At 34.2% G+C, this 24946-nt stretch overlaps 1 long non-coding RNA gene and 3 other non-coding genes across 4 annotated transcripts; all 4 read right to left on the bottom strand.

Moving 5' to 3' along the window:
- Positions 1 to 16330: 16330 nt before the first annotated feature.
- LOC142168726 (uncharacterized) lies at positions 16331 to 17878 on the bottom strand. The gene is made up of 2 exons (XR_012698655.1): positions 17592 to 17878; positions 16331 to 17041 (listed from the first exon to the last, which is right to left on the bottom strand). It is a non-coding gene; the product is annotated as an uncharacterized LOC142168726 (long non-coding RNA).
- Positions 17253 to 17338, bottom strand: LOC142174167 (small nucleolar RNA snoR77Y). The gene has a single exon (XR_012703515.1). It is a non-coding gene; the product is annotated as a small nucleolar RNA snoR77Y (small nucleolar RNA).
- Positions 17381 to 17536, bottom strand: LOC142174185 (small nucleolar RNA snoR2/U65). The gene has a single exon (XR_012703530.1). It is a non-coding gene; the product is annotated as a small nucleolar RNA snoR2/U65 (small nucleolar RNA).
- On the bottom strand, positions 17715 to 17779 carry LOC142174187 (small nucleolar RNA U49). Its single transcript, XR_012703534.1, has one exon. It is a non-coding gene; the product is annotated as a small nucleolar RNA U49 (small nucleolar RNA).
- Positions 17879 to 24946: the final 7068 nt, after the last annotated feature.

Genomic DNA, 24946 nt, shown 5'->3' with positions numbered 1-24946 from the left:
ATAGAATTACTTTCAGCGATGATGATTTGCCTGAGGAAGGGGCTGGCCACAATAGAGCTTTGCATCTTATGGTCAAATGTGAAGGGCACTACGTAAAAGGAGTCATGATTGACGGAGGCTCAAGTGTAGATGTGTGTCCTCTTTCTACTCTACAATAGCTGAACATCGACATTAACAGAATTCGAACCAGTAATGTCAGCATTAGAGCTTTTGATGGTTCAAAAAGACACTATTGGGGAAATCGAACTCACCATGACAATCGGCCCGGTTGATTTTAACATTGTCTTTCAAGTGTTAGATATGGAAACTTCCTATAATTTTCTTTTAGGAAGGCCGTGGATCCATATGGCCAGAGCTTTACCATCCACCCTACATCAAATGGTCAAATTCGAGTGTGACGGGCAAGAAATTATTGTTCATGGGGAGGACGACTCATCCGTCTATAAAGACCCGTCCATTCTATATATCGAGACCAAGGAAGGATGTGAATCTATCATATATCAAGCATTTGAGGTGATTGAGGTGGACCAAGTGGAAGAAGGAAAACCAATTCTGCATCATCGTCTTTTAGCCACGTCTATGATGGTAGCTTCGCTGATGTTGAGGAACGGCTATGAACCAGGAAAAGGATTGGAATCCTCTCTACAAGGAATTGTGAACCCCATTGCTCCATTTTCGAAGAAAAATACCTTTGGCTTGGGCTTTAAACCAACATCAGCTGACATAGACAGAGCCAAGGCCGGCAAAAAGAATGGTTGGAATCTGTCCAAACCAATCCCTCACATTGCCTACTCTTTTGTCAAGCCATAATTTGAAGAAGTCCAAAATCCTTCTACTCAGGATGACATTGACGGAGTTTGCCAGGGTCTCAAGGAGATGTTCTATGAGATCAATATGGTTCAAGTTGGGGAGGGCCCTAGCCATGTAAGTGTTCAACTGATTGGTCCAGATACCTCGCTCAGCAACTCCTCTTCCCATCAGGAAGGAGTCTTGGTAGCCTGTTTTGTTGTTTTTTCTGTATTTGGATTATTTTAAGGGTTGTAATCCAGATATTTTAGTTTAATTGCTTTGCTGTGATGTTAACCCTTCTATCCTTTCAAATTCAATGAAATGAAGTTCCATTTTCGTAGTAAAATTCTATCTTTTTATTTCCCTAATTTTTGTTAATTTCTTATCATTTTCAGTTTTGATAATGCTGGCTTTAAAAACATGACATGCACGCGAAATTCATGCCCAGATCTTAAAAAGCTGTCTAATCTCGAAATAATGAATCAAGAAGTTGAGTATGACGAAGATGAGGCTTTTAGAGAAATAAAAAGGGAATTGGATCAATTTGAGAATAAGCCTAAGCCTAACTTAAATGAAACTGAGGCAATTAACCTGGGAAGTCCTGAAGAAACCAGAGAAACAAAAATAAGCATTCATACTGAACAAAAGACGAGAGATGCCATAATTCAAGTTTTGTTCGAGTACAGAGATATATTTGCTTGGTCGTGATGACATGCCGGGTTTGAGTGCCGATCTAGTGGTCCATAAGCTTCCCACACATCCTATTTTCCACCAATCCAGCAAAAACAAAGGAAGTTTAAGACAGACATGAGTGATAAGATTAAAGAAGAAATCACGAAGCAACTAAGTGCAAATATGATCAGGGTCGTCCGATACACTACATTGTTAGCAAATGTTGTGCCAGTGCTAAAGAAGGATGGGAAAATCAGAGTTTGTGTTGACTATAGGGATTTAAACAAAGCAAGTCCAAAGGACAACTTTCCCTTACCCAACATTCATATCCTTGTTGATAATTGTGCTAAACATGAAATCCAATCTTTTGTGGATTGTTATGCCGGATATCACCAAATTCTGATGGATAAAGAAGATGCAGAAAAAACCGCCTTCACAACTCCATGGGGAACTTATTGTTATAGGGTCATGCCATTCGGTTTGAAGAATGCAGGGGCAACTTACATGAGAGCCATGACTACCATATTCCATGACATGATGCATAAAGAGATTGAAGTGTACGTTGATGATGTGATCATTAAGTCGAGAACACAAGCTTACCATGTGCAAGACTTGAAAAAGTTCTTTGAAAGGCTACGAAGGTACAATCTCAAACTCAATCCAGCTAAATGTGCATTTGGAGTTCCTTCTGGGAAGCTTTTGGGTTTTATAGTTAGTCGAAGAGGCATTGAGTTAGATCCCTCCAAGATAAAGACCATTGGAGAGCTGCCTCCCCCGAAGAACAAAACAGAAGTCATGAGTTTACTCGGGAGGTTGAATTACATTAGCAGGTTTATCTCGCAGCTTACAACCACATGTGAGCCTATTTTTAAGTTGTTGAAAAAGAACGCCGCTATCAAGTGGACAAATGAGTGCCAAGAAGCTTTTGATAAGATCAAGGAATATTTGTCAAATCCCCCTGTTTTGGTCCCGTCGGAACTTGATAGGCCTCTGTTTTTATATTTGTCAGTAATGGATAGTTCCTTTGGTTGTGTTCTGGGTCAACATGATGTCACAGGCAAAAGGGAACAAGCAATATATTATTTGAGCAAAAAGTTCACCACTTATGAGGCCAAATACACTCTTTTGGAAAGGACATGTTGTGCCTTAACCTGGGTCGCCCAGAAGCTTAGGCATTATCTTTTGGCCTATACAACTTACCTCATATCCCGAATGGATCCCCTGAAGTACATCTTTTAGAAGCCGATGACAACAGGCAAATTGGCAAAAGTGGCAAATCTTGCTCACAGAGTTTGATATTGTTTATGTCACTCGCACTGCCATGAAGGCACAAGCTTTGGCTGATCATCTGGCAGAAAACCCGGTTGATGATGAGTATGAATCTTTGAACACATATTTCCCAGATGAAGAGATTAATTTAGTTGAAGAAGTAGTCCAAGATGACAGTCAAATTTGGAAACTATACTTTGATGGGGCTGTCAACATCAAAGGTGTAGAGATTGGGACAATTCTGGTATCACCTACTGGGCAACATTACCCTGCTACGGCGCGACTTCGTTTTTTCTGTACAAACAACACAGCAGAATATGAAGCTTGCATCATGGGTCTGAACATGGCAATAAATCTAAATGTGCATGAACTGTTGGTGATGGGAGATTCAGATTTGCTTATTCGGCAGGCTCAAGGTGATTGGGAGACTCGAGACATCAAGCTCATTCCATATAAACAATGTGTGGAGGATCTTAGCAAAAGGTTCAAGTCCATCGAATTCAGGTACATTCCCAGGTTTCACAATGAATTAGTTGATGCCTTGGCCACCCTAGCCTCAATGCTTCCATATCCGGGTAATACTCACATTGACCCATTAGAAATTCAGATTCGGTATCAACATGGTTATTGCAATACAATTGAAGCAGAACCAGATGGTGAACCATGGTATCGTGATATTAAACAGTTTCTAAAAATAAGAGAATATCCGGAACATGCTAATAGGGATCAAAAGAGAACTATTAGGCGACTCTCTAATGGTTTCTTTTTGAGTGGGGAAATCCTATACAAAGAACTATGGATTTGAATTTGTTGAGATGTGTGGATGCCAAAGAAGCTGAAATGATTATGAATGAGGTGCATTCGGGAGTTTGTGGTCCACACATGAATGGATATGTTCTAGCAAAGAAAATCCTTCGAGCAGGATATTATTGGCTTACTATGGAACGAGATTGCTTTCGTTTTGTTCGCAAGTGTCACTAGTGTAAGATTCACAGTGATTTGATTCACTCGCCTCCTTCAGAGTTGTATCCTCTGTCGGCTCCTTGGCCTTTTGTTTCTTGGGGAATGGACGTCATTGGCCCAATCGAGCCAAAAGCTTCAAATGGGCACAGATTCATCTTGGTTGCAATTGATTACTTCACCAAATGGGTGGAAGCTATTACATTGAAAGCAGTTACCAAGAAAGCGGTAGTAGACTTTTTTCACTCCAACATCATTTGTCGTTTCGGTATTCCAAATATCATTATCACAGATAATGCTGCTAATTTGAATAGTCATCTGATGAAGGAGGTATGTGAACAATTTAAAATTGAGTATCGCAATTCTACTCCTTACCGTCCCAAAGCTAATGGAGCTATTGAAGCTGCGAATAAGAACATCAAGAAGATTCTTAGGAAGATGATCCAAGGGTCTAGACAATGGCACGAGAAATTACCTTTTGCTCTTTTGGGATACCGGACAACTGTTCGTACATCAGTTGGCGCAACACCCTACTTATTGGTTTATGGAACTGAAGCGGTCATACCTGCTGAAATTGAGATTCCCTCTCTCCGAATCATTGTTGAAGCAGGGATTGAGGACACTGAATGGGTGAAGTCCCGATTGGAACAGTTGAATTTGATTGATGAAAAGCATTTGGCGGCAGTTTGTTTTGGTCAGTTATACCAACAAAGAATGGCACGCGCTTACAATAAGAAAGTGTTCCCAAGACAATTCGAGGTAGGACAACTTGTTTTGAAACATATCTTTCCGCACCAGGAAGAAGCAAAAGGAAAGTTCGCCCCAAATTGGCAAGGTCCTTACCTCGTCAAGAAAGTATTGTCAAAAGGAGCTCTACACTTGGTAGATATAGAAGGAAAGGTGATTGATATATCCGTCAACGCAGATGCGGTCAAGAGATACTATGTATGACATGGCTATGTTGGGGCATTCTTATATTTAGCATTCTCAGGTTGGGATGACGAAAGGCTATCATTCTCGCTATCCAAACACTGGTCAACCCTAGTTATCCCTTTGAAGCCTTGTTTATATTTCTTTGTTTTCCCCTCTTTTGGAACCAATGTACTTTAAAAAAGAGAGAGAAAGAAAGAAAACTCAAAAAAAAAAATCATCAAAACAAGTTCATGTTAATTGAACTACGTTCGACCTGATTCCGAAAGGATACGTAGGCAGCCTCACTCTGGGGTTCGGTCACACCAAAACAAAAATCCATATTTTTCCAGTATTCAAAGAAACTGGGGCATGATTTTATTTTATTTTCGATGGTTGTTCCATCAAAATGGTTCCAAAAGTTGTAATTCAGTTGAATAATTCTTTTTACCTTTCCCTGCTAAGACCTTCTGATCAACTTTCGAGAATGCTAAGTCAGTATATTACGGGTAATGCCTCAGCCATTGAAGAGAGAAAAAAATTAAATGAGAGAGTCTTATTAGTGAAAACCTTCACGGGCACTATAAGGCAATAATGAGTTGAGAGAAAGGCAAATGAGAGAGGTCAATTGGTGAAAACCCACAAAGGGCATCATTGATCGATTTAAGGCTTTGTACATCCCGACACAAGCATGGTTAAGACGAAGAACTCAGTTTCAAAGTTAAGTTTACAACAAATTTCGAGAATTAGACGATTCAAACGGATCGGGCTTCCAGTCCAAAGGGCATGTCATGTTTATTGAAGTCAGCATATTTCCTCCAGATAAGTCCTTTATTATTCTTTCCTCTGAAAGGGACACTTCTTGATTAAGTTGTAATACCTATTAGTTCTCCTTCTTATTTTCTTTCGCATTACATTTTTGAGTCTCTTTCAGTCTAATTTTGTCAAAGCAAAGCAAAGAAAAGGCTGCAAAACTGGTTACAGTTTCCCCGTTATATAAAGCAAAGATTGCTGGGCATAAACCGTATGGGCAAAGGCATAAAGCTATCTGTTATTTTTCCTGACGAACAAAAGGCTTGAAGGATTGAACAATGTTTCAAGGGTCAACAAAAGTTACTCAATTAAAAGTTATTTTGGGAGCAAGGTTGTTTGCACCATGAACACAAATGGTGATAGGCGCAAAATGGTTGGGTTTTGATGTTGAGAAAGAAGATCTCCAGAAAGAAAAGACAGAATCTCCCGGCAATTTGTACAATCATCGACGGAATCAGTTTTTCTAACAAGTGTAATGGACGCAAGGTCAAGTATCCCAAGAAATCAAGGCCACAAACTAACCACCATTTTAAAAATAACGAATCTTTCTTTGTTCAGAACAGGAACATAACAGTTGTAGGAAATAGTTCGTGAAAAGACGAACACCACCAAGTGAAGTTCTCAAATACTTGTTTTTCTTCCAATATACATGTAATCATTTTATATTTAGTTTTATTTTAGGGAACCAATACCCTATCTTCAACACATGGTACTACATCCCCTGGTTACATTTCTCATTGCTAACATAGGGTACAACATTCCCTAGTAGCATCTCAGAGTGCCACGAGCCTCATCTTATTGCCAACACAGGGTACTACATCCCCTGGTTACATTTCTCATTGCTAACATAGGGTACGACATTCCCTAGTAGCATCTCAGAGTGCCACGAGCCTCATCTTATTTCCAACACAGGGTACTACATCTCCTGGTTACATTTCTCATTGCTAACATAGGGTACGACGTTCCCTAGTAGCATCTCAGAGTACCACGAGCCTCACCTTATCGCTAACACAGGGTACTACATCCCCTGGTTACATTTCTCATTGCTAAAACAGGGCACGACATTCCTTAGTAGCATCTCAGAGTGCCACAAGCCTCATCTTATCGCTAACACAGGGTACTACATTCCCTGGTTACATTTCTCATTGCCAACATAGGGTACGACATTCCCTAGTAGAATCCCAAAGTTCCTCGAGCCTCATCTTATCGCTAACACAGGGTACTACATCCCCTAGTTGCATTTCTTGTTGCAAACATAGGGTACAACATTCCCTAGTTAAATCCCAAAGTGCCTCGAGCCTCATCTTATTGCCAACACAGGGTATTACATCCCCTGGTTGCATTTCTTGTACGACATTCCCTAGTAGCATCTCAGAGTGCCAAGAGCCTCACCTTATTGCCAACACAGGGTACTACATCCCCTAATTGCATTTTTTATTGAAAACATAGGGTACGCCATCCCCTATTATTCAAAAAAGAAACTGTGTCTTTTTCAATTCTTTATTCTGCAATAGCAAAGATAGTTTTATGTATTTTCAATAACTCACAAAATTTTTCTAGTGCAAACTGGGGCAGAAAATTTTTGTTCGTTTTGTTTGTTTGTGATGATTGTAGGTTTTTCTAAAAAGCACGGATTGAATATGCAAAAATAAAATTCCATCTCTTGCCAGAGAAAGTGGAATGTTTGATTTTAATACCAGCCGCAACAAGCTTTGACATAATGCATGCGGAGACATAGAGTCTCAAAATCCATCCTCTTATCATCTGATCAAGGAACAAGTTGTGAGAATATTTCATAGTCTGTTGCATCGAGAGGATCAAGTTTCAGTCTTAAGTCAATGGGGGAATAGGAACCGCAGATCGGAACCTCGACGGAACTTTGCTCGACTCTCCAGCTAAGCATCCTCTATCAGTCATTTTCTACTTGAACTACACGTGACCTGATTCCCTTATAACCCGGGATATGTTGGCTGCCTAAAACCAAGGTTCGGTCGCATCTGCTTCTTTTATCTTATTTTTCTTTTTAAATAATAGTGAGGTCAAAAATCAGTCACCTTGTTCATTATCTTTGCCTGAAAACTCTTCATGTTTTCAAGCAAAGAGGGGCATGCTGTGAACAACTAATTTTTGACCACACCTAAATTTTATACTATTTTAGTGTAAATATGTATTTTATGTCTACTTTTGATATTTTAAACCTTTATCTCACTTTTAGTAGAGCTTACAAAAACTACAAAAATATTCACACTTTTAGAATACAAATTTTATTTCTATCTGTAAAGAGAAAAAGAAGATTTACAAAAAATATTTGGTTTCTTTTAATTAGAATTTTTAATATTTAAGTTATGGTATTTTTTTTTAGTGTCATTTAAATTATAGTTTAAATATTTAATTTTCTTATATCTTTTTAATTTATACTTAATTAGTATTCTTACTTAGTTATTTTATTTTATCTTATAAAAAAATAAGTACGTTTCTTTTAGTATTCTAAGCCTTAGTATGTAGTACTTTTTTTTTCCAGTAATTTCTTTTAGAGATATAAGATATTAGTATAAGTAGTTTTTTTTTAACATTTGATTTTTTTGTCTTGTTAATTGGCTTTTGCTTTCAAAAAAAAAAGATGAGGATAAGAAAAATAAAATAAAATGATTTCTTCCTATCCTAACACTAACACCACAACTTTCTCCTCCCAATCCCCTATTTTCCTAATTCTCTCATACTGCTCACATTAATCCTAATTCCCTCACGTCCTATTCTCCACTTTCCCCATTCATCTCCTTAACCCATATATCCGTTACACACACACATTCTATATATAGCACACACACACTTTAAAATAGGGGGAGATCTTTGAATAAGAAAAATAACGTGAAAAGTGAGAGGAAGAAACAAAGAAGATTCAAAAACAAAAGGAAAGAGAGTTTTTCTAGATAAAAGTTTGAGAGATTCTCGTATGATTAGGAGGTCGAGTTTCCGTTCGTGGCTTCGGGTTCGACGTTGCTGCTACTTTGTCCGGCCTGAGTTTCGGCATTGGATTGGAGTTTGTACTGATTCTTTTTCTTATATTACTGGAACTCTTTTGCTAAGGTTTTGATTTTATCCTTCTTCACTGTTATTTCTTAGTTTTCTTTGAATAAATTCAAAGCATTAGGATTTGGTTCCTTTTATTAGAAATTTATTTCCTTAATCCGTCATTTTTCTTTTTGAGCATATATTTTTGGATAATTGTTATCATTTAGTTTATTTAGTGAAAGACTAAAAAGAGAGAATTCATAAGAGATTAAGGTTAAAATGACTATGGTGATGCTATAAATGTTTTCCTAGTGTTAATTTAGCGGTCAGTTAAGTTTGCACAAAATTGTGCTATGAGGTTCATTAGAAACGAGTTAATTTTTCCAGTCATTCTTGTGAATAGACCATAAATTATAATAAATTTTTCCTTATAAGATTCTAGTAAGTTTTTTTTTATATAAAGAAAACTTTTTCTTCTTTGAATAAATATTTACAACTGTTAACTACTTGGACATGAAAACTAAAGTTTCAGGTATTAATTTTAGTAGGAATTCCTTTAAAAAATAAATTATTAATTGTATTAATTTCTTTATGCCTTAACTCCACTGTAAGTTATTTTAGTATTATGAATAGCTATTTTAAATTAGTCTACGGATATAGATTTTTTCTTTGTTTCACTGTTGAAGAATAAATTGGATTCATGAGTTTTATCTTCATTTCATGAACTTCATTTGAATAATTTTTGTTATTGTTGTTGTTGTTTTTGTTTTATTATCATAAGTATTTTTCTTGGTAAATTAATCGGATATTTCATATTAAACTGTTGAGTATATTTCTTTCATATTCTCACCGAGAATAGATTCAAGGGAGAATATAACTAATTGGGTCTAGACACATTGTAAGGCCTATTAATAGATAAATGGGGGTTGCAAATTAATTCAAAGCTCTCTATAAAAGAAAATTATTAGAATAAAAGAATAATTGCGAGGGAGCGACAGAAGCCATGAATTAATTCAAGACTAGTTACAATAAGCAATTAAAATATAATAAAAATATACAAATATATATCTCGAATTTAAAAGAGACAAAATAATTAGAATAACTCTAAATACACTAGAAAAAGTTTAGACCCACTTTAAATATTAGCCCATGTGTTCATACTCGAACCTTGGATTGATATGCTTAAATAATAAAAGGATCATGTGTGCATTCCGCGCCTTAATGCCTTTAAATTTAAAATAATTATATCTTAACCATGTGTACATTCCGTACTTTGGTTTAATATCTAACTTCAAAGAAATACCTTGTGTGCGTATTGCATCTGGGTTCAAACAATTAAAAAAATTAATAATTAATTAAACGGTAATAAATAAGCCATAATCAATAAAATACAAGAATAGCTAAAAATTGATTTAAGCCTTACATTAGTCAATAAAGCGACCGTGCTAGAATCACGGGACTCGAGGGGTGCCTTACACCTTCCCCTCAGTCAACAAAATTCCTTACTCAGTCTTCTGTTTTCGTAGACCATAAATTAGGAGTCAAATCTTCCTTTTGATAAGGGATTCAATAAAAGGTGACTTGGAACACCAAAACTCAATTCCAAGTGACGACTCTGAATAATAAATAATCCCTTTTCAAAACGTCACTTTAATTGGAAAAACTCTTCTAACTCAACCTCCCAATAAGAGTTGCGGGAAAAAAGGAGGTGTGACAAGGGGTACTTCATAAGCCGACTTAATAAATTTCTTGTTGCCCTTGAACCATTTCACCTTAGCCCGTTCTCAAATGTTGTGACTACCATCCTTTCCGATAGATTCGGCAAGATCATTCTTACTAGGTTGAATCGGGCGAGGTGTCTGTCAATCCCTCTCCCGGAGATTGTTTAATAGCAAATATGGCGTTTACTCTCGCCCCGACCTTATTGGCCCCAACATGGGCCGTTACGAATTTGTCGGCCATTTCTTCGAAGGTTTCAATGGAACGCGCAGGCAGTTAGTTATGAATACCATGTTAATGCTTCTCCCGTGAGGGTCTCGCCAAATTTGTTTAACAAAATGGAAGATACTCGTTTCTTGGCGAGATCATTGCCTTTCACGGTGGTGACGTAGTGAGTCACATGGTCTTCGGGGTCGGTCGTACCATCATAAATTTTTTGATATGGCGGCATTTTAAAGGTCTTTGGTATGGCATGTGGGACGGCGTCATCACTATACGGCTGCTCGATGAACCGACCGACATCTCTCTTCAGCAAGAGCTTAGTGGCACCCGGTATCTTATCGACTCTTTCTCGGTGTTCTCTCATTTGGTCCCGAAGTGCTTTGTTCTCATTCTCTATTTCCTCCATCCTTTTCAGAATGGCTGCGAGAGTGTCGTCACCTATACTACTAACGACATTGTGAGTAATACCTGTCGTTGGTGGTAATACGCTAGTCCATGCATTTTCTGTAGCCGTATCCCGAACGGGCTTATGGAAGACGCTGGTTAGCGTGTCAGTTAGCCAAGCCTCAAGGAGCTTTTTTTACTGCCGGTGGCGTCTCCTCCACCGCGAATGTGGAGGCTCCCTTACCAATTGATGCTACAGTGATGAGGGATGACCCATCTCGCATGGGGGAGGCATTGGGCGTTGCGTCCTCGTCCACTACTTTAGAGCTCTCATTGATGATATTCATGAGGTTGGTTGGGAGGTTACTTATTATTCTCGTTCTTTTTTCTCTGTTACCTGCCATATTAGATCTGTGCATACAAAGAAAAGGGATCTTGTTCTTGCTTTCTCCTTTTTTTACATTAGCGATCTGTTTTAGTTATAGATGTAGAGGAAACTAAAAATTTAACTAGCCCACAGACATCGCCAAATTGTTTGACCAAAAAGTAACTTTCAGTTAAAACTATTATATTTATATAATAATGGGATAATAATAATATCTCTAAATATGGATCCTGAAAGTGTGGATAATGTGGGACAGATCTAATGGGAGATTGACAATAACATGTTTTAGATATTCCAAAAAGTATGAGCAATAATAGAATAGAAACTAAAAATACATAACAATAAGTGGTATTTAAGTAAAATAGGAGTGGTTCACCATATAAAGAATGAACTAGATAATTGTTCCTCCTAACAATAATGAGTGACAAATAAATCCTAAAATTTCCGAACTGTTCTCGAATCTGATAGAAAAGTATGAAATATTATGAACAAGAGAATCTTTCCGAACAAGATGATTCTCTCTCTTTACTAGAGAGAGAATCTTTATGAGAAATCTATTCTTAGCAGGTCAATATTACATGCCCATTTTCCTTATCTTTTGTCCTCTTTATATGAGACACATCCCCAGAAAAACTTAATAATATATGTGTAGAGAATATTCTTTAGAATATTTTCTCTATTATCTTATTCTAACAACTAGCCGTTACGATTCTTTAAGCGATCTTCCTCCTCGGCCATTATAAGAATCCCCCGGCCATAAGGTTCACCATTTTCTGATCAACCTCGACTGATTTTTCCTCAATACTTTATCGCCCTAAATGTTCCGCGGTAAATTTTGACCTATACAATATTGACATTAATAATTGAATAAAATGCCTATAAAAAACAAAACGTGTTTGATTAATAGTTTAAGCAAATCAAAAATGAAAAATTAAAAAATAATTTCCAAAAATATTTTCTTTCATAATAAACACACCCCAAAAGCTGATAATTATCATCTATCCATGTTTAGGAACCCTTGACTTGTCTCGGCAGCATGTTCCATGAAATGACGACAAGAGTCTCCTCAAGTTTATGTAGGAATGGGGCGGTGCAGGTTTTGTTTGAAACTGCAAAATTTCAACACGTCCCGCCTCACATATGATTTAAATCTGTATCCATCCGCCCCGCACTCCACCTACATTCACACGCCTGGAGTTTTTTCTGTCTCGGCAGGATGTGGTTTTTTTGGCAATAAAATTAGCCTAAAGAAATCATGAATGTTATCTCATATGTAATTGTTCTGTCATTAGTTCACTGCTGTATTTGTATTTTCAAGCAAATTTAAAATCTATGCCAAAACAGTCTTGGTTTTTGATTGATGTTTCATATTTAAGACTGCTCAAGAACATAATATTTAGCCTTTAGGTGTTCAAAAAGTTAAATTCCCAACCCGCAACACGCAAAGCATGTTTTTTATTTTAAAATTGAACCCACTGAGCATCCGCAAACTTCCAAACTCGCCCCTCACCACTTAACCACAAATCTAATATCAATACCTTACAGACCATTTGCGAGTTGAATCCAAGTAGTAGTCCAAAGTTTCAGACAGATCTTTTATCCAATTGTTTTTTAAGAAAATACTACCAATTAATAGCAATTTAAATAAATATATGATCTGAAATATTTATTATGAAAGTCTTTATTCAAGTTGGTCAAATATGTTTTAGAAAAAGCATACGCTTCGCCATTATCGGGACTATTGGGATGGTTAAAATAAAATTTGGCTAAAGTATAATTTTGCTTTGGAGAAATCAAAATATCAGGAATACTTCTACAACTTACCCAAACAAAATCAAAATACATTGGGCGAACAAATTCAAACCATCGAAAATAAGTAGTTTATCCCTAGACTAATTTATCGGCCTAGGATATGGGATAAAATAATGCCAAGTCTATAGAAAATTTGTTTTTAGTGACGGTTTTATTTTGATTTTATTAAATGAAACGCGACAATTCGATCCAATAATTAACCGATGGAAATAGTTGGTTACCATGCAAAAGGGCATGGAAAATTGGATTACTTTTAATTCTTGATTAGGTGTTGAATACATTATGGCTGTCCAACGAGACGGGCCGTCCCGTCCCGTCCAGCGTCATGTCCCGTCCCGTCCCGTCCTATTTAATTTTAAACGGGATGGCCTCATGTTAAACAGGATACGGGATGGGACAGGATGGCCATTTCGTCCCGTTTATCCCGTCCCATTTCGTCCCGTTTCGTCCCGTCCCGCCCGTCCCGTCTGTCCCGTCCCGTCCCGCGTCCCTTTTTTTTTAAATTATAGCCGTTGGGCAACGGCTATAATTGCAAAAATAGCCGTTCCCAACTGCCAAAAAGGCCATATTTGGCCCCCACTCCCACCAAAACATCCCCTACCCCCAAACTTTTAATATAATCCCTAAATTTATTAAATTATACTTTGACCCTATTTTCTACTATAAATACCCCAATCCTTCTTCATTTCTTTCCACAAAAATAAATTATTCTCTCTCAAATCCCTTTCATTCTATCTATATTATTCTCTCAATTTTCTCGCAATCAAGTGATAAGTTTTAAGTATTTGGACAAATATTTGGAGCAACTTTCAAGTTTCAAATTAATTTATCAAGTATTTGGAGCAATAGTTTGGGTAATTTCTTCAAGTTTCAATATTTAATCACGGTGCACTCGTTCCATCTCCTAATTTTAATATATATTTTTTGCGCATTATTTTAGTGCTTAATTTTTGTGTTTACTTTACGTGTTCTATTTTCATATTTCATTTGTGTTTTTAATTTTTGTGTTAACTTTTTAAATTTAATTTCGTATTTAAATTATGGCACCTAAAAATGTATTTGGCGTATTTAAAAAAACTAGTAAAAAAAGTAGTAAAGGTGAAAGTAGTAGTAATCCTAATCCTAGTCCTAATCCTAGCCCTTCTCCTATAATTAGAAAACATATAGATGAAATGACTCATGTTGATGAAACTTCATTTTTCCAACCCCCGCATGTTATAATATTAATTTCGGAGAACAACTAGATCATGAAACTTTACAAAGACAATTTGGCAAGGATATTTTTATTGAGGACGAAGAAAATGAGGATGAAGAAAATGAGGAAGAAGAATTAGATGAAATACCCACTAGTCCCGTAACACAAGCTCCAACTCAGAGTCAATCTCGATCTGGAGCTTTACCCCCTGTACCTCCTGTAAGGGGTAAGCCTAAGGGTGAACGTCCCAAAACATCACTTGTATGGAAATTTTTTAAACATGATAAACTCAATCAACATGCTACATGTGAAATATGTAAGCAACGATTTGTGCACACCAAAAGTGGTGGGACAGGGGGCTTATCTAGGCACTTAGGTAGGGACCACAAAGCTTTATAGATACAAGCTAAAATAGAAGCCGGACAAATACCGGATCCTAGCACTAGTACTAGCACTCCTAGTATATCTGGCGGGGGTTCTAATTTTTTACAACAACAGCTTGACCCTGCTTCTGGTACGATTTTACGCCCATATAACAAAGATAGAGATCGTGAGAACTTAGCAAAAATGGTAGCTGTATGTGGCTTACCTTTTACCTTTCCTTCTCACCCTGCTTTTGTTCATTATATACAAGAAACTTATAATCCTTCTTTTCAAGGTTTTCCTAAGACTACAGTTAGAAATGATGTTTTTAAATTTCAAACCGAATATCTTCAGTATATTCGTTGTGTATTTTTTCACTTAGATTGTAAAGTGTCCATCACATCTGATATAGGTCGTAGTCCTAATGGTTGTGATTATTTAACTGTTACATATCATTGGGTTGATCATCACTTGAACATGCAAAAACGTATTATTGATTATAAATTTGTTGATTAAAAACACACTGGAGCATATATTGCAACAACTGTTCTACAAATACTTGATTTTTATGGACTCATTGATAAAGTTTTAACTATCACCTTAGATAATGCTTCTGTTAACACAACTGCAACAACTAGTTTAAGAAATAGATTTTGTCCAATTAATCCGGTAATTTTTTATGTTAGATGTGCATGCCATATTTTTAACTTGGTTGTAAAAGATGGTATTAATTTATTTTCTGAAGCTTGTAGTACAGTACAACATGCTTGCGGCTATATTTTTCGGGCTAATAAAGCGAGTAGAATTCGTGAATTTGCTCAACAATGTGCTAGTGCTAACCTTCCATATAGAAAAGTTCCAAAAGATGTTTGTACCAGGTGGAATTCTACTTATGAAATGCTTAAAGTTGCTTATGATTATCGGGTGCCTATACAAAAGATATTTAATATGCATAATGGTATTCCCGCTGATCAAATTGTTGATTCTGATTGGGATCAGATCAAAGAGCTTACTAAATTTTTAGAAAATAATTTTTTGGTATATATTATCCTACTATTACACAAATATTATGGTATATTTGTGGAATTTTTGTTGTATTTGGTAAGTATAAAATTAATCCAACTTATGCACCGGCCATTAATGAAATGATTACAAAATTTAAAAAGTATTTTTTTCCTATTCCCTAAGTTTATTTAATTTCTACTCTACTATACTTAACCCATCTTTAAAATTAAGAGGTGCAAAGGGACTTGTTCGTAAAATTTATGAGAATTTAGCAATTCAAGAAAATGAACAACCATCTCTCGAAGAATGCCAAGCAAACATATATTCTTATGTTAGATCAATGTTTGATAAATATAAATCTATGGAAACAACAGGTGGTGAAACTGCTCCTTCTACTTCTAAGTCTAGAGTAGAAGTTCTATGGGAAGATATGGATGATATAACAGGTTTTGATTCCTCTATTGATGATGAACTTGATTCTTATCTTAATCAAGGATTGAAAAGTATTAAAGACGAAGAAGGCAACGAACAACTTTTGGCATGGTGGAGGGAGCGTGGCAAGGCTTTTCCAACACTTTTCATAATGACCCGAGATATCCTTGCTATTCAAGCATCATCAGTAGCATCGGAGAGTGCTTTTAGCGCGGCAAAATTTCAAATCGGAGATCATAGACATTCATTAGTAGAGGACAACCTAGAGATTTTCGTATTATTCAGAGATTAGATTAATTCAGAAAGAAGAAATCTTGATTTTGAAAAATTAACCACTAGGGAAGAAGAAGAATACAATGAGATACTTAGCACCGGGAGCGATGACGGCATGGAACTCATGGAACATCAATTAACATTACCAATTCCAGAACAATATCCGAGAGAAATTATAGATAAGTTACAACGAAGTTATATAGGAGCTTACAAATATTAGTGTGATAATTTTTTATTGGCTACTAAGAGACCTAGTTCAAACAGAACCCTTCCTAGAAGGTGGAAGCATAGATTAGGTGCTCTACAAAAGAATTATATTTGTATGTGAGATTTGAAAGTTCTATTAATAAAATAAAAGGCTCTAAGCGTTGAATTTGTTTTATGAATTCTCTTACACTTGAAATTATATTAAATAAATTATAACTCTATTATATATTTATAATTGCTAGAATATTTTATTACAAGTCTTTTGTTTTAATATTTTATAATTCTTTACTTACTTTCCTATTTTTCGTTTAATTTTTAAATTTATTGAATAAGTCAAAAAACTAGATGTTGCAAACTTTAAAAACTTAGTCATTGACAAAAGAATATACGTTGTCAAACTCAATGCTTAAATAATTTTTTTAAAAATGGCAATAAAGGCCAGCGAACCCGTCCCGTCCCGTTTGTTAGCGGGATGGGATGGACCTACCGTCCGTCCCGGGATGGGCCTACCGTTTCATCCCGTTTGTCCCATCCCACCACCGTCCCGTCCCGCTCCATCCAGTTAATTTTGTCCCGTCCCGTTGGACAGCCATAGAATACATCAAATGATGAAATCAAACCTGAAATTAAAATGGGAAAAATTAACCAATTTCTAAATAGTATTATCTGAAGTTAAAAAATAATACTGTGAAACTAAAATTGTATCTATACCAACGTTAAATATAAAAGGCTGAATTTTCTCGAAGATTGTGAGATTGGTAACGCGCTTAAAATACACTTTAGAACAATTAACATTTTAAAAAACGTAACTGAAAAGCTAAAGGTTAATAAACGAAGCCTCAGATAGTCGATCAGACATCAATGTAAATGTTCAGACGGTAATTCCATATATTTATAAATAAATTCCTCATTGGCTTCACTTCTCACCGAATAAATTTTTTAAAAACAAAAAAGAGATAGTATGTAATCGCACAAAACGGCTCCGTGTGAGGAATGAAAAATCCATCCACAGATTCCTATCAAAATGCGAAACATTAATAAAAACTTGTTATTGGTCCAATCATAGCATCGTCGGTCATTGCTTATTTTTGCTACCGTCGACGTGGCATCGGACCTTCTTTAATCAGTAATACACAAAAAAAACTTAAGAAAATTAGGTATGAAGAAAACCTCAGGGACCCGTTCCAAATCACACAAACAGCTTCAGTGCAGAATACCACAAAATCCAGACCATTGAACAGAGACTGGGTAGTAGCTGAGCAATGGTGGATGGGAAAATGAGTGGAAACTGCGGCTGCCGCTGCTGTTTAAAGTGTCATACGGCACTTCCTATTCTTGGGATGTCTTCCTCATCGGCGTAAATTAATAATTACAAAATTCAGAACTTGAAAAACCCTAGCAGTGATGTCAAAAACCCTAAGAATAAAATACGAAATGGAACGACAAGTAGAGAAAACTGTGGATGAATGAGACTAGAAAGGTGAATAGTAGTTTAAATAGACGAGTACATGTGTCTGAAGCCCTAATTCTGCGCCGTCCGCTTTTATGGGCCTCCTGTAGGAGCCAATTTGTTGGGCTCAGTATTCAATTTGTACATGTAGTCTTGGGTTAGACTATAAAAAGAAGAATTAACCCAAATAGCCGCTCACCCAATAACTTAAATTAAAAATAGCCGATGGAGGTATAATATATGCATAATTTATGTATTATATATGCATAATTATGTATAATTAATGTATAATCTATGTATATGACTAGAAAAAATAAACAATTAATATGGACAGCTATTTGTGTAAAGATCCCCTCGAAAAATTGGGATGGCAAATCGTATGCTCCATTTTACCAAATACTTTTAGTCGTTCTCAAAAAAGTAGCCGATAAAATATATACTTTTATTTATGTGAGTATTATATATAAAAATTATATGTATTTTATACACTTCTCAACTAACGAATGTACTTAATATTTGCCGACCGGCCAATTTTGCCTTTTGCCCCAAGAATAGCCAGGAAATTGAAATCAATAGCCTTGAAAATTAATGGTCTTTACTTTTTGACTCACGCTTGCCCCATGTGTTAGCGTTTAAGGTCAAAAGTCAAAATTGTATCCCATGAGGCACTTGTTAAACTTAAAGTTCTGTCCTGGGGCAAGTGTGGTCAAAAGATCAATAGTAACATCAAAGTGTCCTATTTGTGCTAATCACCTAATAAAAGCCCACGAAACAAAAACAAAAGAGAAAATGAATGTGCAGAACTGCAGAGAACTTGATTTTTTAAGAGTTCAATAACCTAAATTAATTTGATGTTTGAATTCCTAAAACATGACTTCGTTTTACTAGTATTTGCAGAAAATTTTCTTTAATTAATTTTCATGCACAAAATGTAGCTTTAATAATTTAATAAGAATTCACTAATATGCTTTGTCGAAGCTAATATAACACAACTTACAAAGTAATTGTACTAGTTTAAATTTCTTAAACACGAGAGAAAGTCTTCCTTTTATGTTTCTAAGAAGATGGTTAATATGAACTCTAAAAAGATAAAAGAAGTTTATGAGAGAGTCATTTCTTTTTGTGTTTAGTCGTTATAAAATATTTTCAAATAGAACATTTTCCCTCAAATGAAGAAAAAATCAATTCCCTCTCTCATGGACATAAGTTATTTTTTCTCATGCTAATTCAGGATTTAATTTCAATTTAATTGATTCCTTTTTTATGTTCTCACCACTAAACTCATTGCACTTTGTAACAATGGATTTAGAATTTCATATTTGTCAAAAAAGTTATGATCTTTTCATATACATATCTATGTTCTATATATAATAAACTTAGTTCAAATGAACCTATAAACTCTACATTCGATTAGCTTTTGTTTCTTCTACGACTATATTAATATTTAATTTTATATCACCGCCAAATGATGTGGTGCAGCGGATGGAGTTGCTCTTCCCTTAATTAGAGGTCTCGGGTTTGAACCTTGGGTATGGAAAATACTTGGTAGGGAGCGCTTTCCCCCGAATGGGACTCTACGCGGCGTGAAATCGGATATAATCGGGTTCCAATGCAGGTACCGAACACCGGGTGGGAAACTAAAAATAATAATTAATTTTATATCACTTGCTCCAACTTACGCTATGATATTATTATCAATCTTTAATACTTGAAATATTTACCAAACACTATCTAGTTTACTAATACTCCTATTAATATTTAATATATAATTTTTCAGAAAATAATTTTCACTCAAGACCAAATACCAATATTCCTATTATTTGCTAAACTTATTTTAATCAGGTCAGAATTTAAATAGTGGCAAAGTCCAAATTCACCCAAATTTAAGAAGTTTCCGTGGGAGGGTAGTCACTCCCAATTTTGGCCCAACTAGTTTCTAATATTCTCTGAAGACTGTGGTCTACAATAAGAAAACTAGACTGTTAGTTATGATTTGAATATGACTGATAATGATATATGATCTGCAGAAGTCGTTATCCTAGTAAGCACTTGATTATATTATTAAAAGCCATTTTTCAGAATTCCTTAATATGGAATTTGACCTTGATATGGAAACTAATACAAGGGCCTAATAAGCAGCAAATGTCATGTATTCAAAGAAGTATAACTTGATATACCAAGCTCCTTCAATTAGTATCCTACTTACGGGTAATGGATAAAAAAAATAATTATCTATTCATATTATTCACTAAAAAATGGATTAGTCAATGAAGTTTTTTTAAAAATGGGTCAAATATGGATAAGATCAATATTATCCACTAAGAAATGAATAGTCAATAGGTTTAACTTTTATATTCGCAAATATTCAAATTGGGGGTTCCTCAAGTTTGAAAGAATATGAATTCTTCAAAAATTGATCACATTCGAGAGATCATGGATAATATGGATATTCATATTATCCGCTATATTTTTCGCTAGTTAACCCATTTTCTATCCATATTAAAGATGGACCGGATAAGATATTTTATCTATTTTACATTAATCGTTTGCCACCCCTAATCCCACTAATTGTCTGTGTCACTATTTTATAGATTTTCTTTTCCGCAAAAGAGGAAGCCGACATATATAAAAAGAAAAAGACTTTAATATCTTATTATTTTGATTTCCTTGATCTTGAGTAAATTAGGTAATTTATTATTTAGTAAAATATAGTTATTGCTGATGAGAACCCTAAATTAATCATAAGAATATAGGTGCTATAATTTATGGGCTTATGATTGCGAAAAGAGAGAAAAAAAGACGCCCAATCACAATTCACGACTCATGTCTAACAACCATAAAATTATAGCTTTGCCAATATAATGTTTTTAATGGTTAGTCGCATTTAGCAAATTATGGAAATTTTTCAAATGCTCCTGGCCACTCTTATGTATTTGTTAGATGTCCTCTACTTTTTGAAAAATTGTTTTTTTCACATGAATATAGTAAATGTAATTATACGAAAGTATAAGAGGTTCTTGAAATCCAAATCTTAAAACGCATTTTTGACTAATGATCCATATCATGAGAGAATGGCACTGGAAATAGAATAGGGAACGTAAGTCTAAAAGAATATTTAGGAATATAATTCTAATTAATACTAGTACATCCCGAAAGAGGAGTCTTGAAACAACGATAATGTTTGTTTAAGTATGATCTATAAGTCACGAATTTGAGTCGTGACATGATGCGTGCATTACGGTAGATTGTCTACATCGCACTCTCTTGGATGCAATCATTTCTCGTAATTTGCATGAATACGGAATAATTCGTGCACCAAGTTACCTTTTTTTTCATCAGTACACCCCAATAAATTAAATATCTACATGAGGTAGGGTGTTATCCCTTAATTAGTGAATTGTCAAATTTGTGAGCTTAACGATTATGGATGTTAGATAAAATCAGTTTACTGAGTTCTGAAGTTATATATATTTAGTAAATATTTTTAATATAAATTCAAAATTATAATCAAAATTACTAACAAATCATTTTAATCAACAAGTCCTTACAAATAGAAAGAGCATACAAAGATATCGTGGGACAGGAAAACAAAAAAGATGGGAAGTTGGTAGTTTGTGGATCAAGAAAAAGCTCATGCATTATGGAATCATGTTTTTTTTAAATAACAAATTATTTCTATATTTTAGTTACAAACTCTGACATAAATTGATTGGGTTTAGGTATAGGAAGTACTATATGCCATAACATGCGGGCATGTTCTTTAAATAGTACTTAATATATACTCCTCCTTATCAATGATTTGGTACCCTCTAAATTGTCTTATCCTCCTTTTTTTATTATTTATAGCCTCTTATTCTTTGATTTAGATTTAGATATTGGGCCCTACCCACATGATTTTCCTCCTCTCTAATACGTCCAAATCTTTAATGCGGGCCCCTTAACTGTATCACATAACCGATATTATTGAGGACCAAAATAATATTACTTGTAGGGTCGGGATGTGATTTGCAATTTCTCCGTAACAAGCGATAACATAAATATGTTTATAGTCGCGACTCATGTCATAGTTAATAAAGTTGAAATTTTCAGGAAAAAAATTAAATTAGGAGAGCGAACCTCCCGATAAACTGATCGTACCTCAAACTGACACAAATGAACAAATAAAGTATACTGGGGCGCTTGAGAGAACCATATCGAAGTAACTCGGCAAAATAACCTCGTAACTTACATGTGAATTTTTTTTTATCCATATTCGCTTTTATGCTAAACTAGTTTTTAGTGTACGTGCGTTGCACGTGTCTATCATGTTAACCAATAAAAATATATACAAAAAGAATAAATTTATTTTGCATGTACCCCATACACTCCTATAATCTAGGTAAACCGATATGTATTTCAGCAATCTTCGTAGTCCGTCAACTAGACACTCCCAATTTAATTCTTTTTTTTTGAGTCTTATGTTTCTTCTCATCTCAAAGATTTTCATTTAACTCTAACTTATGCACCACATGAGAAAGTAGGAACACTCTAAAAGAACTCATTCCATAATCCCTTCCTAAATAATTATATTTATGGATTACATAATTTAACATGTAAATCGAAAAGTTTAAAAAAAGAAAAAGGAAAAGGAAAAAAGGATTCTACATTTTTGTTTGACAAAGTTGCCAAAAAATTATCCATAACAAAAGTAGTTAAGAGTTTTCTTTTAACGTATTGTTTTTTTTATTTATGTACAGGAAAAATTAAAATTTAAAATAATTTGATTTTTTCTTGAAATATATTTTTTCTTTTAATTAACTTAAAATTTTAGGAATTGAAGACATTTTAGTTCCTTCTCTAAAACGTACTTTTCTCATTTATTTATGGTAGGAATTTTAGGAATGTGTTTTTCACTTTTCTAAATCAAGGTCCTAAATAGGAAAGTAACTAAATGAGTATTTCTAAATATTAGGAAAGCAAAATTGAATGATTAATACTATATATAGGAAGATAATTAAATGACTATTTTGTCCAGTATGAACTCTATTTTAAAGGAGTAAAAAAGCCGAACGATTTTTCGCTAAGGACTTTCATGCTTTTAATATAATATAGATAGATAGGTATAGATATAGATAGAAAAGTTTAAAAAAAAAAGGAAAAAGGGATTCTACGTTTTTGTTTGACAAAGTTGCCGAAAAATTACCCATAACAAAAATAGTTAAGAGTTTCCTTTTAATGTATTGTCTTTCTCTATTTATGTGTAGGAAAAATTAGAATTTAAAATAATTTGATTTCTTCTTGAAATATATATTTTCTTTTAATTAACTTAAGATTTTAGGAACTGAAGAAATTTTAGTTCCTTCTCTAAAATGTACTTTTCTCATTTATTTATGGTAGAAATTTTAGGAATGTGTTTTTTTCACTTTTCTAAATCAAGGTCCTAAATAGGAAAGTAATTAAATGAGTATTTCTAAATATTAGAAAAGTAAATTGAATGATTAATACTATATATAGGAATATAATTAAATGACTATTTTGTCCAGTGCGAACTCTGTTTTAAAGGAGTAAAAAAGACGAACGATATTTCGCTAAGGATCTTCGTGCTTTTAATATAACTAATCTTAGGGTACGCGCGTTGCGCGTGTATCCTATACTAATAAGTATATAATTTTAAAGAAACACATAAATAATAATGTGCTTGAGTTATAAAATAAGAAAATAAAAAATATCAATTCATAAAAATGATGAATGTTGATTTTCAGCTGTAATCTTCATTTTATATTTATGGCGTTCAATATAATTTTTCTTTAATCGTAATGTCATGTTTATCATACATATGTAACCAAAATTAAATTCATGTTGGAATTCAAAGACAAAATTTTGAATTTTTTTTTGGTATCAAGAAGACATTTAAGAATAGCTTCATGCAATTCTTCTTGTTATGATAGTTATTGCTTGTTTTTTTTGTTTTTACAAATAAAAAAAATATTTTTACTTGCAAATATATGTTTTGAATAGGTAGTTATTCAAATTCAACTTTTTTGAGCTCGACAATTTAGAGGGACAATTTTAAGTCTTTAAAAATAAATATTTTTATAATTTTTATGGCATTTTTATAAATAATTTTATAATCTTTTCATCGATTTCTATATTTTTCGGCGTGGCTAGCTGGTATTTCAATTTAAATTATTACTATTGATTTAGTTCGATGACATTAAATTATTTGTTTAAGGTAGAATTAGTGTGGCAACAATTAGTTAAAGAGTATACAGAAAAATTCTTGAAAAGATTATATAACATATCCAGTAATGGTTAAAGCCACGAAGAAATAATATATATATATATATATATATATATATATATATATATATATATATATATATATATATATATATTTACTACCTTTATGATTTCTTTCTTCATATGCGCGCGTGCGCGCTGTCTCTCTCTCTCACACACACATACTGGATAATAACTTGAACGTATGCTTATGAAAAAAAAGTATGTTGAAATAAAAGAGGAGAAAGAATGAATACGGGGGACACCAAACTGGGTCTTCTTCAAGTGCTCTTTAGCACGTGAAAAATAATTCAGGACTTTCAGTGCTCGCTTAAGCTTTACTCTTATTTTTCTCTTTTTATTTCGTGAACTAGCTTATGAAGATTTGGCAGTGCAACTGTCATCTCTTATCCGACTTACGTAAATAAATTTTAACCAGCTAAAATAAATAATGTGTTTACTTAATAATGCTTGTTTTAAAAATCTTTTCATAAGAACATCAATTCAAATCACTAAATCATGATAAATAGTAGATTGAATTAAATATTTAAAGTTTTCTTGTTTGCGTAGGAATTAGAATAAAGAGTTATAGCTATTTCACACAATTCAAATAAGTAAATAATTTACATAAACAAAATTTTACTCATTGTTGTGTTACTTCAATATGCTTTGTTGTTTTAGGTCCAAAAGCTACTGCAACCTAAAATTGGAAGAAAGAAAGCACAAGAATTAGACAATACCAAATTAAGAACAGAAAAAGAGATGAAAAACACTAATAAGCAAACAAACATATCAAACTGTTGATATGGCAAAGTAA

The sequence above is a fragment of the Nicotiana tabacum genome, chromosome 2 (assembly GCF_000715075.1).
Source record: "Nicotiana tabacum cultivar K326 chromosome 2, ASM71507v2, whole genome shotgun sequence".
In the NCBI taxonomy this organism is placed as follows: Eukaryota; Viridiplantae; Streptophyta; class Magnoliopsida; order Solanales; family Solanaceae; genus Nicotiana; species Nicotiana tabacum.
The sequence above is the reverse complement of the archived record's forward strand: the minus strand, read 5'-3'. Positions and strand labels throughout refer to the sequence as shown.